The sequence below is a fragment of the Ranitomeya imitator genome, chromosome 4 (assembly GCF_032444005.1).
Source record: "Ranitomeya imitator isolate aRanImi1 chromosome 4, aRanImi1.pri, whole genome shotgun sequence".
Classification (NCBI taxonomy): Eukaryota; Metazoa; Chordata; class Amphibia; order Anura; family Dendrobatidae; genus Ranitomeya; species Ranitomeya imitator.
In genome coordinates this window covers 532651492-532663943 of record NC_091285.1, presented here as the reverse complement: position 1 = coordinate 532663943, position 12452 = coordinate 532651492, and positions in this window count along the sequence as shown.

Below are 12452 nucleotides of genomic sequence, written 5' to 3'. Positions count from 1 at the left end.
CAAAAAAAGAAGTGAAAAATTTTTTTTTCTTTGATTTGCAATGGTAAATTTTTATTCTGGGAATTCACAGCCATGAAACGAAGCATAACATAAGAAACTTGTCCCCAACGTTTCGACCGTAAACGGTCTTTATCAAGGGTTCAATCTATATAGACAGAAATATGAACAAAACACAATGTAAATACTGATACAAAATTAACTAATAAATATAAATAAGTCAGTACTACTACTGCATAGTACATGTAAAGTTAATGACAATTTGCATATATTGTGAATTCACAAAAAAGGCAAAAGAGAAAATACATTCCATTTAATTATCAAGCCAGTTATAAACCATGTAATCCCTTGTACAACATAGGCCTCTATTAAGTAGGCAGGAAAAAGAATAATACATAGTTCACATCAAACATATATAAAAATAATAATAATAACTTTATATTTTAATCTATATTATTTCCCCATTGGAGGTCAGTGCCGAGAAGGATCAAGCATAAAAGATTAATTATTATTATTATTTATTATTATTAATCATTTTTATAGCGCCATTTATTCCATAGCGCTTTACATGTGAATGGGGCAAATATAGACAAGTACAATAAACATGAGTAAAACAAGGCACACACAAGTACAGGAGGAGAGAGGACCCTGCCCGCGAGGGCTCACAGTCTACAGGGGATGGGTGAGGATACACTAGGTGAGGGTAGAGCTGGTCCTGTGGCGCTTCAGTAGACTGGGGATCACTGCAGGTTGTAGGCTTGTCGGAAGAGGTGGGTCTTCAGGTTCCTTTTGAAGGTTTCCGTGGAAGGTGAGAGCCTGATGTGTTGGGGTAGAGAGTTCCAGAGTATGGGGGAAGCACGGGAGAAGTCTTGGATGCGGTTGTGGGAGGAAGAGATGAGAGAGGAGTAGAGTAGGAGATCATGAGATGATCGAAGGTTGCGTGTAGGTAGGTAGCGGGAGACCATATCACAGATGCATGGAGGAGTCAGATTGTGAATGGCTTTGTATGTCATTGTTAGTGTTTTGAACTGTAGCCTCTGGGCAATAGGAAGCCAGTGAAGGGCCTGGCAGAGAGGGGAGGCTAGGGAATAACGGGGAGACAGGTGGATTAGTCGGGCAGCAGAGTTTAAGATGGATTGGAGTGGTGCCAGAGTGCTAGAAGGGAGGCCAGAGAGTAGGAGGTTGCAGTAGTCAAGGTGGGAAATGATAAGGGCATATAAATTATGTTGATTAAAAATATAAGGCTCTCATCTAACTCTGCAGCATACAAATCCTGCCATAAATTGTATGGCACAGAGGATGTGTCAGCAGAAGGTATAGATAAACAAGAAAAATATATGTAAACTATCAGAGATGTATCCCCATAATGAGCCAACGACCCCAAGGAAAAGTAGAGATAAACCGCAAACATATTAACCCATATATAGTGCAGGAACAACGATTACCTGTGGTTATGGACGGCAACCCAAACGGCAATCCCAGAAAGGTGGTATATCCTGGTGCGGAAGGACCTTTTATAAGGCGGTGATGTAACATCCTGTAGGTCATGTGTGGTGAGGCCGAGTGATCCCGGAAAAAGCTGAAAAGATCAGTGAGAAGTGCGCCTGCGCCATCTTGGAGAAGCCGAGGAAGGCCGAGAGAAGCCGATATAAAGAAAGAAGGAAAGGTGGAAGATACCGCGCAGGCGCAGTGATATAAAGTGCCGCTCTGAAGCTGGGAAGATCTGACAGGAACAAGTAAAATAAGCGCATGCGCTATGAAACGCTAAATATATAGCAATGAGAAAAAGGGTGATGCTAACGGGGGTAACCAAGGAAGAATAAACAAAGAAGAATGAAAAGTAAGAGAAAAGGAAAAACCAGAGTTCAAAAAGGGGATACATTACCAGGTTCATCAAGTAACCTGTGAAAAATAAAAAGAAGGAATTAATATAGTTGTTACAATAGTATTGACATATATTCTATCTCATTATTAAACAATATGACATATAATGATAGTATAATCAATAGGTAATCTCGTACTCCCTATTCAGCCCTCACGGTTCCAGCGTTGTTAAAGTAAAAATCCAGTAGGATTCCCTAGAATTAAGCCTCTTGATCCTGTCACCACCCCTTCTGGGTAACGCTACACTCTCTATAACTTGGTATTTCAATTGGGACACATTGTGTCCCGCAGCGGCAAAGTGTGCTGGAATGGGTAACATGAGCTTTTGACATCTGATGGTACATTTGTGTTGGGATATTCGGTCTCGGATATGTTGGGTAGTCTCTCCAACATATCCGAGACCGCAAGGGCACTTGATCAGATATACAACATAAGAAGAATTGCATGTAAAAGAGCCATCTATATTGAAGATTTTTCCAGACCGGGGGTGTGAGAAGGTTTCTCCTCTCGTGATGTTCGAACATTGCAAGCAATGAAGACAAGGAAACGTACCTAGTTTATATTTATTAGTTAATTTTGTATCAGTATTTACATTGTGTTATGTTCATATTTCTGTCTATATAGATTAAACCCTTGATAAAGACCGTTTACGGTCGAAACGTTGGGGACAAGTTTCTTATGTTATGCTTCGTTTCATGGCTGTGAATTCCCAGAATAAAAAATGACCATTGTAAATCAAAGAAAAAATTTTTTTTACTTCTTCTTTGTGTGTGCTGGAGGTTGCTCTATTATATTGACATGATTTTTTTCCCTTAAGCACCAACCTATATAGAGTGCAAGGTGACCCTGATCATTTATATAAAAATAACAAAGCATAAAAAAAGCAATATAAATCTGGTATCGCTGTAATCGTACCGACCCGACGGACAGATCGGTCTTATAGCTTTTACCCCACAATGAACAGCGCAAAAAAAATAAAATAAATACAGTAACTAAACTGTTGAGTTTTGTTCATTCTGTGTATGAAAAATCTGAATATAAAGTGATCAAAAAATACTGTGTACCTCAAAATGGTGCCAAAAAATGTGCAACTTGTCCAGCAAAAAATAAGCCCTCATACATCTCTGTTCGCCAAAAAATAAAAAAAAGCTCTCAGAATATGGAGACAAAAAACCCTACTTTATATTTAAAAAAAAGCATTTTTACTGTGTGATAACAGCAAAACCTAAAAAAACTATATAAATCTGGTACTGCTGTAATCGCACCGACCCAAAGAATAAATCCGCCTTATCACTTATATCGCACGGTGAACCATGCAAAAATAAGAACTACTATTGTACTGCTGTCTATATGTTGATTCTACCTCCCAAAAATCGGAATAAGTTTCAGCTCACATTTATGCTGCGCTCTTCGCTGAGCGCTTACTTCGAGGTTTCTGTGTCATTTCCCCAAAACCACAATTCATACAAAACCTCGGACTGAACCACTCACTTATGAGGCAGATGGAGTCACTTTGAACTAGTCTGTGTTCCAGCGGTGTCCCATCATTTTAGGTGTATTTTTAGGGCAACCACAGATCTGTGCAAACCTAAAACAATGACTACCACCAGAACAGACACCAAACAGTGTGAACAGTACGAAGTGTCTCCATTTGCCTCATAATGAGCTGTTCTGTTAGGGGTTTTGTCTGAATCGCATTTTTGTGGGATTTACATGGAAACCACTAGGTAAGTGCTCAGCGTAGAACACTAGAATGTGATCCAGCCTTATTTTAGAAGTGATCTAAAAATATTATGCAACCTAAAATGTTATCAATAAAAACCCTAACTTATCCCGCCCAAAACCAGTCCCCACTCAGGTCCGTCATGTTACTGTAACTATAGGAGGTTCCCATGTCACTGCTAGAGCAAAGACTCAGGAAAAGTGACATGCCCCCCCCAAATAAAATCTAGTGAATTCTGCGCTTCCAAATCCAAATGCCCCCCTCCTTCTGAGCCCCACTGTGCCTAAATCACATTAGGCAGTCACATGTTTTGCATTATTGTAATGGAGAGAAGGCACTTAATTTGCGGGTACAAATCTCCAGAAGCACAAGTTGGGCACCATGTAGTTCCCCCATATATCAGGCACAACATATGGGGGCACTATAATATATGGGGGCTCTACACTATAAAGTAGCACAATGTTTGAGTACTAGACTGGAAGATTTGCAATTCTCCAGACAAAAAGCGTAAAAATGCCCTTTGTGGAAGTTAAAAAATATTGCAGCCGTAGATTAATTCATTTAGAGGTGCAGTTTCTACAATGGGGTCCCTTTTGGGGGTTATCTGCTGTTCTAGCACCTTTGGAGCTCAACAAATGTAAACAAATGTATTCTAGCAAAATCTGTGCTCCAAAAGCCAAATAGCGCTCCTTCCTTCTCAGCCAAACAGTAATTTCTGATGACATATGGGGCAGCACCGTGTTCTGGAAAAATTATGGAGTCTAGTTTCACCTATTAACCCTTGTGTACCTGACAAATTTGCAGCAAATACAAAAATTACGTTTTTACCATTAAAATGTCATATTTCCACGTCTCAATTTTATAAAATTACGCGAGGCACCTATGAGTTCAAAATACTCACTACACCCCTAGATGAATTCCTTGAGGGTCTAGTTTCCAAAATAGAGTCAATTATAGGGGGTTTCTGCTGTTTTCACATTTGAGAAGCTCTCAAAACGTGTCATGACTCCCGCAGACCATTCCATCAAATTCTACTTTCCAAAAAGTCACTATTTTCTTTCCGAACCCTGCCGTGCACCCAAACTGTAGCGTTCTCCCAGTAGCATTCCCTCACATATGGGGTAGCGACGTACTCAGTAGAAAATGTCCAACAAATTTTGGGGTGCACGTTCTCTTGTTACCCTTGTGAAAATAAAAAAAAATGGGGCTAAAAGTACATTTTTGTGAGTAAAATGTGATTTTTTTTTTTTATTTATTTATTTTTTTTAAATCTTCACAGATCTATCTTATAAACTTCTGTGAAGCAACTAGGGGTTCAAGGTGCTCATGACACATCTAGATAACTTCCCTAAGGGATCTAGTTTCCAAAATGGGGTCACTGTTTAGGCACATCAAGGTTCACATTTGTGGTTGAATCCGCAGCGATTCGTACGCAACCGCAAACGCATGGCAAAATGCATGCAAACGCATGATAATGCTGCTTTTTTTTATCCTCATCAACTTACGCATGACGGATTAAAAAAAGCAACGTTTGCACATGTTTTTACATGCGTTCGTGTTGTTTATGCGCATGTGTTTGTTATGAAAATAGTTTTCAAGGAGAATCTCCTTTACACAAGCCACGCCCAATGGGCGTGGCTCATGGGATTTCAGTATATCTGAAAACGCAAACGCAAGCGAACGCATGTCCTTGCGTTCCTATGTGTTCCCACAGACTGTAATGTGTTGTTTTGACGCACTCCTTCTGCAAGCAACCGCATGCATATGGCGGTGGAAATTTGACGCCAAAAAAATTCTAACATGGTGCATCAGCTGTGCCCCGTGCCACACAGTGAAAAAACGCGAGGAGCTAAATTTAAAAAAAATATTTAATGGGGATCATAGACACCCTTGCCAAAAAGTTGACTGTCTGTAGCAGCACGGAACACGTGAACCCTGGTGATCTAGTGGTGGAAAATGATAAGAGGTGGAGGAAGACCTCAATAAAAACTAGGCCCATTTTAAAGGAGCGGGTCTCCTAGACTTGTAATGCCCATACACTAAGTGTAGGGGGTGACAAACATTTCCCCAAGGGGATACATTTTTAAAAAATATACTATGGGCATCATAGACACCCTTGCCAAAAATTGGGCTGCCTATAGCACCAATGTAAAGGAGTGTGTCTCCTAGACTTGTAATGCCCATACATGCGGTGCATGGGCAGTCTGGTGATCTAGTGGTGGAGAATGAGGAGACATAACGATAAATCACACTGAAATAAAAAAAAATAGAGGATGTGAATCCACCGATGAAAGCAAATAACAAAAGGGAGGGGGCGAACACAGGTTCATATATATGATGCCAGATTGTGTCCAACAAGATATGTTTGTCCCTAGCAACATTTCTGAGACAAGGATATAAAAAATATATAAAAAGTAGTATTTTAATATCTTCATATTGTAGAGGTATACACTGGGTCATAAAAGGATGGTGCAGAGATATTAAAACTGGAATATATAAGAATAAATGGGAAAAATATATGTACATCTCATTTTGATGACAGTTCCCCCTGGGGGAGTTTATTTTGGTTTCTAATTACTAACGAGCATCAGAAAAACACCCTTGCACAAAAATTGAGTGACTTCTGCATCATGGAATACGTTCACCCTGGTGTTGTACTGGTTGTGGATGATGAGGATGAGGATAAGGAGGAGGATAACACCAAACAGACAAAATCAGGAAGTGGATACCCATGTGTGGTTGGGGAGAGGTGCATGAAAATACACCTCCACCAAAAGCACAATGTATTTGAGGTTATGTTTCACTGTTTTCACTGGTTGTGTACAGAAATCTTGCCCAATCCAGCCCTTGTTCATTTTTATAAGAGTCAGCCTGTCAGCATTTTCAGTTGACGGGTGGATGTGCTTATCTATTATAATTCCACCAGCGGCACTAAAAACCCGCTCTGACGGAACACTAGCAGAAGGGCAGGCCAGGACCTCCAAGGCGTAGAGAGCCAGTTCATGCCACGTGTCCAGCTTGGATACCCAATAATTAAAAGTCACAGAGGAATCACGGAGGAACGTTTGTACAATCTGCAAGGTACTGCCTCAGCATCTTCCCAAACATTGCACTTCTTGTGACAGCACCCCTTGCCTCTGTGCCGTCACGATGGGAAGGTCTGAGAAAACTGTCCTAGAACTTTGCCATTGTTGCCCAGCCTGAGCTGGATTGTACTTCTGTCTCTCTTACTTGGACTCCTTGGTTGTACAACAAACTCTGACGTCTGCTGCCAGTGTTCTCACATGGGAGTTTTCTAAGTAATTCTGCTACAAGGGCCCTCTGGTACTGCAACAATTTAGTACACCTCTCTGCCTCTGGCAGAAGAGATTTAAAGTTCTCCTTGTAGCGTGGGACTAGAAGTGTCACCAACCAGTAATGAGTGTCACCAAAAATTTTTATAATGCGAGGGTCACGTGAAATGCAGCGCAACGCCATGCGTGCCAGACTGCTAACAGGCAAGCTTCTGTGTCCTCACCAACAGGATGACTGACCATGCTGTCCTCCTCCTCATCCTCCTCCTCCTCCTCCCTGTCCTCAGGCCATGCATTCTGAACAGACGGTATGACAGCTGTGCTTGTAGTACCATCTGTAGCGCATGAAAGTAGCTCTTGTTCTTCCTCCTCCTCCTCCTCATTGCCTACCAATCCACGTTGGCAAGACATGAGGCTGGGCTGAGTTTAATTCCCCTGTATTGTTCCTTGCTCCATGTCCTCGTGCTCTGCCTACAATGCATCCTCTTTAATTGTGAGCAGCGAGGTCTTCAGAATGCTGTGAACCGGGATGGTGATGCTAATTATGGCGTCATCGCCGCTCACCACCTTGGTGCAGTCCTCAAAGTTTTGTAGGATGGTACATATGTCTGACTTCCATGTCCACTTCCGAGGTCTTATGTGTGGAGTCTGAACTGAATATCGACGGCCTTGTTGATGTTGGCAGTCAACAACTGCCCTCTTCTGCTCACAAATCCTTTACAACATATGCAGTGTAGAGTTCCAACGCGTGGGTCATCACACACCAGTCGGTGAGCCAGAAGCTGCAAACGCTGCTGAAGCATGGCAGGGGCCGCTGAAGCTGTAGCTGACTTTCTAAAATGGGCAGACAGATGGCGTACTTTCACTAGCAGATCCGGCAGCTCCGGGTAGCTTTTCAGAAAACTTTGAACTATGAGGTTCAGCACATGGACCAGGCAAGGTACGTGTGTGAGCTCACCTTGCCTCAGAGCCCCCACCAGGGTCCGGCCATTGTCACACACGACCATGCCTGGCTGTAGGTTCAGCGGTGTAATCCAAATATCTGACTGCTCTTTCAGCGCTGTCCATAACTCTTCTGCCTGATTGACGTAGGGCTCGCAATCCTCGGCGTGAGGAGGATGTGTTCCATCCCAAGGTCCGACTGGGTCCCAGCTTCCACTATGTTTACCCAGTGTGCCGTCAGTGAGATGTAAGGTCCCTGCCCACAAGCACTTGTCCACGTGTCCGTGGTTAGGTGGACTTTCCCAGTAACAGCATTGTTGAGGGCACGGGTAATGTTGTGGGACACATGCTGGTGTAATGCCAATACGGCATACTGGGAGAAATAGTGGCGACTGGGGACCGAGTACCTTGGGACGACCGCCCTCATCAGGTTACAGAAAGCTTTCGTCTCAACGAGCCTAAAAGGCAACATTTCAAGCGCAAGTAGAAGAGAAATGTTAGAATTTAGTACTGTGGCCTGTGGGGTGTTGGCTGGGTATTTCTGCTTGTGTTCCAATGACTGGGGTATAGACAAGTGAAGGCTGTGCTGGGACAAGGACGTGAACGGGCTTGATGATGGTGCTGCTTGACTGTGGGCAACAACAGGTGCAGGGCTAGTGGCATCTTCACATGCACGGTGGACAGGGGATTGGCTTCTACGCAAAACAGTGGAAGAAGCAGTGGTGTCACCTACAGACAGTGTTCCTGGAGCCTGAGGTTCGGCCCATAAAGTTGGGTGCATGGCTGCCAATCCCTGCACTGTCATTGGAGCTCTAAAGAGCGCCAGAATTGCAGGGTGGAGACCAGAGTTCCCGCTGAATAATCCCAGAAATACTTGGTGCTCGCCGAGTACATCAAGCATAGTGATTCTCGGGCGAGTAACGAGTAGTGGCGAGCACGTTCTCTCATCTCTAATTATTATATGTAGCGCTGAAGAAGAATTATTTTAAATTTAATGAAGATTACTACTTACATCAGTGGGGTACTTCGTTGGGGTCCTTCTCAGTACCAAGTTTTGCTAATGTATTCATGGACATGATAGAGACTAATTTTGTATTTTCCTTTGACCACGTGATACATGAAAAAAATGTTTTCAATTTGAGAAAGATATTTGTCTTGCATGGGGGGAAATGAAATAGAGTATATGGAGTTCATTAATTATTTGAAATTATGCCATGAATATACTAAATTTATCCTTGAATCGGACAGTAATTCAGTTTTTGATTTTGGATGTTACAGTTATAAAACACAGTAAAGATTTCAATTTATGTTATATACAAAAAGCATAAGCCTGAATCATTATAAAAGTCATCATGTTCTGCATGTTTTCGGAAGTAGTTCAGCATCCATTAAGTAATAGGTTACTTGCATTTTTTCAAAAATATGCAATGTAAAAAACTAACCAAAAACTCATTGTGGGAACGTAGCCTAAGGCCAGGTGCACATGTTGAGTATTTGATGAGTTTTTTACATCAGTACTTGTAAGTCAAAACCAGGAGTGAAACAATCAGAGGAAAAGTATAATAGAAACACGTCACCACTTCTGCAATTTTCCTGGTTTTGGCTTACATATACTGAGGTAAAAAACTCATCAAATACTCAAAATGTGCACGTGGCCTGAGAGTCAGCATGTGAGAAGTACTGTGGAACATACTGTATAGAGAGCAATACAAAGATAAGAAATTTGTTCAATAAAATATTCAAAGGGAACCTGTCAGCAGGATTGTGCTCAGTAACCTACAGACAATGTCAGGTCAGCGCTATTATAATGAATAAAATGATATCTTGGTTGATGAAATCTGTCTTGTGGTTGTTGTTTAATCTTTATTTTCAGTTTTCAGTTAATGAGATTCTCATGCTTCGGGGCGGCCTGTGGGGGAGGAAGGGTCGTCATATTGTGCTTTGTATACATATTCATCTGTATGGCTTTTGATAGGTCACTGATAGCTCAGTGACCTGCCCTCTATTTTACATACTGTATATTTTATTGTTTGAAAAAAATAAATTACATTCATCATGCAGGTGCCGGAGGCAGTGCCTGCCCAGTAGCATGATCGCATCTATAATATCCATATATTCATTTTATTTAGTTATAGACATTTTTTCAGAAAATTTTTTTTCTCAAAATGGCGCCAGCAACGTGATAGATGCTACTGTGCAGGAGCTGCCCCGGCGCCATATTGCTAGAGAAAAAAACCGAGATTGTGACGGCGGCGCCTGTGCAGTAGCATCTGTCGGATTGCTGCCAGCCCAGCGCCTGCATGATGAATGTAATTTTTTTTTCTCAAAACAATAAGATATACAGTACATAAAATAGAGGGCAGGTCACTGTGACCTGTCAGGAGCCATACAAATGAATATGTAAGCAGAGCACCACCTGAAGACCCTTCACAGGCCACCCCGGAACACGAGAATCTAATTACTGTATATACTCGAGCATAAGCCGAGATTTTCAGCCCAAATTTTTGGGCTGAAAGTGCCCATCTCGGCTTATACTCGAGTCACGGTCGGCAGGTGAGGGGGAGAGAGGTCTGTCGCATACTTACCTGCATCTGGTGCTCCTGGCGCTCCCCTTGCCTGTCCCATGGTCTCCGGGTGCCGCAGCTCTTCCTCTGTTCAGTGGTCACGTGGGACCGCTCATTAAAGTTATGAATATGAACTCCACTCCCATAGGGGTGGAGCCACATATTCATTCCTCTAATGAGCGGTAACGGTGACTGCTGACAGAGGAAGAAGCTGCAGTGCCCGGAGACCATCTGTCCGCGATAAGGAGCCAGGGACCGCGCCGGAGCAGGTAAGTATGTCATATTTAGCTGTCCGCGTTCCACACGCTGGGCGCTGCTCAGTCTTCCTGTCCTCTTGCTGTGACTGTTCAGGTCAGAGGGCGCGATGACGTACTAGTGTGCGCGCCGCCCTCTGCCTGAACAGTCAGTGCGGAGAGATGCCGAGACGGGACGCTGAGGAGCAGCGAGCAGCAAGAGAGGTGAGTATGTCGTTTGTTTTTTTTATTGCAGCAGCATTATATATGGGGAACAGCTTTATATGGCACATCTATGGGGCAATAATGAACGGCGCAGAGCATTATATATGGGGCACAGCTTTATATAGCACATCTATGGGGCAATAATGAACAGTGCAGAGAATTATATATGGGGCACAGCTTTATATGGCACATCTATGGGGCAATAATGAACGGTACAGAGCATTATATGGGGCACAGCTTTATATGGAGCATCTTATGGGGCAATAATGAATGGTACAGAGCATTATATGGGGCACAGCTTTATATGGAGCATCTTATTGGGCAATTATGAACGGTACAGAGCATTCTATATGGCACAGCTTTAAATGGAGCATCTATGGGGCAATAATGAACAGTATGGAGCATTATATATGGCACAATTGATGTCTCAATTAATTTTACTTTTATTGGTATCTATTTTTATTTTTGAAATTCACCGGTAGCTGCTGCATATCCTACCCTAGACTTATACTCGAGTCAATAAGTTTTCCCAGTTTTTTGTGGCAAAATTAGGAGGGTCGGCTTATGCTCGGGTCGGCTTATACTCGAGTATATACGGTAACTGAAAACTGACAATAAATATTAAGCAACAACCACAAGATGGATTTCATCAACCAAGGTATCTGTTATGAAAAGTAATTCAGTACCACAATGGACATAGAGGTCAGCGCACATACAGTGACCTGGCAATAACCCAAAAAACAAGAACGAGTTCTGAGACGTGGGAACTCTGTTGACCGCAATCCCTAATCCTCTCCAACCACACTAAAGGCAGCCGTGGATTGCGCCTAATGCTCCCTATGCAACTCGGCATGGCCTGAGAAACTAGCTAGCCTGAAGATAGAAAATAAGCCTACCTTGCCTCAGAGAAATACCCCAAAGGAAAAGGCAGCCCCCACATATAATGACTGTGAGTTAAGATGAAAAGACAAACGTAGAGATGAAATAGATTTAGCAAAATGAGGCCCAACTTTCTGAACAGAGCGAGGATAGGAAAGGTAACTTTGCAGTCAACACAAAACCCTACAAAAACCACGCAAAGGGGGCAAAAAGACCCTCCGTACCGAACTAACGGCACGGAGGTACACCCTCTGCGTCCCAGAGCTTCCAGCAAACAGAAAAAAAACAAATTGACAAGCTGGACAGAAAAAAACAGCAAACAAATAGCAAAGAGGAACTTAGCTATGCAGAGCAGCATGCCACAGGAACGATCCAGGAGGAAACAGGTCCAATACTAGAACATTGACTGGAGGCCAGGATCAAAGCACTAGGTGGAGTTAAATAGAGCAGCACCTAACGACTTCACCACATCACCTGAGGAAGGAAACTCAGAAGCCGCAGTACCACTTTCCTCCACCAACGGAAGCTCACAGAGAGAACCAGCCGAAGTACCACTTGTGACCACAGGAGGGAGCTCTGCCACAGAATTCACAACAGTACCCCTCCCTTGAGGAGGGGTCACCGAACCCTCACCAGAGCTCCCAGGACGACCAGGATGAGCCATATGAAAGGCACGAACAAGATCGGGAGCATGGACATCAGAGGCAAAGAC